Raw genomic sequence first — 1,991 nt, forward strand, 5'->3', positions numbered from 1 at the left:
GTGTGGAGAGTGGCCTTGAGCATGGCTGTGGCTGGGTTACAGAGGTCCCCAACTGCTGGGGCTCTGTTTGGGGCAGGGAGGGAAACTCAACCTGCCCCCTCTAAGGGGCCCTGGTGAAGGCAGCCAGACATGAGGACAAGAGACTCTGTGTCTGCTCTCTTCTGGGAGCTTGGTTTTATAGTATATGGATGTTGGCTGTTGATGGGATTACACTGTGCCAGGGGCATTTTCTGGGTGTGACTGCCTCGCTAATGAAAAATGGGGAATCTGGGTGGAAGAGGCCAAGTCCTGATCAGAGCAGCCATGGAAATCTCAGCCCTGGGTCCCTCACACTGGGGAGGATAGGGGTTGGAATAAAGGAGTGAGGACATGGGGCAATGGTGGAGAGAAATGGACATTATGGTGGACAGTGAGTGTTCTGCTGGACTGTATTCTTCATGAAAGCCTACCATTAAAAACATGGTAAGCAATAGCACCTAAAATTTAAAAATAATAAAACTAATGACTAAAAAGTTAATTATACCATAAGATATTAACCAGTTTACTAGCAAGTCTATTTTATTCAAAATGTCTTTACATTTAAAAAATTCAGATAGATCAATAGATAGTGCAAATGTTCTTTAGACAGGGGCTGGAGAGATAGTACAGTGGGTAGGGTGCTTGCCTTGCACACAGCCATCCGGGGTTCAATCCCCAGCATCCAATATGGTCCCCTAAGTATCTCCAGGTGTAACCCTGAGTGCAGAGCTAGGATTAACACCTGAGAAACCCGGTGTGGCCCCCAAAGAAGCAAACAAAACAAAACAAAACACCCAAACAATAAAGGTTCTCTGGACCAATTATATATTTATCCCCATTTTGAGTCCATCATTTACTAATGAATAAATATCTCTAACATACATGCTGTATTTTCTGGTGTCAAGATTTTTATTTTCTATTTTTATCCATTTATTTTTGCTTTGGGGGCCTATACCTAGGAATGCCAGGGATTAAAACCTAGGTTAGCTACCTGCAAGCCAAGAGCCCTACCCACCATACTAGCCTCAGCCTCTACTCAAAGCTTTAAACTGTTTAATTATTATATTCATAAACCTTAAACTTCAGTTTCAAATGTCCACAAATAATAACACTATGAAAATATGAACAAAAATATGAAGTTTTAGAACAGAGAAGCTCAAGGAACCTCTGTTCCATTTTCCCCTCAATTTAGTTGATTCTCCTTAGTTGAGGCAAGATGATTGGGAAGTAAACTCCTTGATATTTCCCTTTCTCCTTGGCTCCTACTAAATAAATCCTTCAGTTCTCAGACTCCTCACTACTTGATGCTCTTAAGCTACATCTCATGTAGCCAATTATGCCCAGGCCAATATTGCTCCTTCTATGAATACAAGATACTTCACTAGTCTCCTTAATTCTAATCTTATCTCCATCCACCTGTCTTGTATGTAGGAGCCAGAGTGCTCTTTTCAAAATATTTACCAGGTCCTGGTATGCCCTACAGAAAATAATTTAAGTGTTTTAAGTGGTTCAGTGACTTTCCATAGTCCATAACCCAAAATCAAAATAATTTAACTCGAACCTTCCAGGCATGCATGATTCACATTCTAATTCACTAGCCACATTCTTGGCCACTTTCTCTACATTCTCTAGGTCAGAAATTATACACTTTTTTTCTCAAAAGAGCTAGAGAGGAAATAGTTTTGCCCTTCCATGTTACACAGCCTTTTTTTTTTTTTTGCACTCACTGACCATGTCGTAGCAACACAAAATCCAGTCCCTGTTTCAGCCCACAGGACTCACTCTCAGCCCCCTCAGTGTATGGAGCCTTACTCGACCATGGGGTCTTGGCCCATGCTGCTTTATATCTGCCTGGAGCACTCTTTCCTTCTACCCACTTTGAAGGTCCCTGGAAATCTCACACCCGCTGCTCCACCAGGTATGTGACTGCTGACCATTGCAATCTTCTTGGAGTGCCTGGCCCTGTGACAGGT

The sequence above is a fragment of the Sorex araneus genome, chromosome 6, assembly GCF_027595985.1.
Source record: "Sorex araneus isolate mSorAra2 chromosome 6, mSorAra2.pri, whole genome shotgun sequence".
Taxonomy (NCBI): domain Eukaryota; kingdom Metazoa; phylum Chordata; class Mammalia; order Eulipotyphla; family Soricidae; genus Sorex; species Sorex araneus.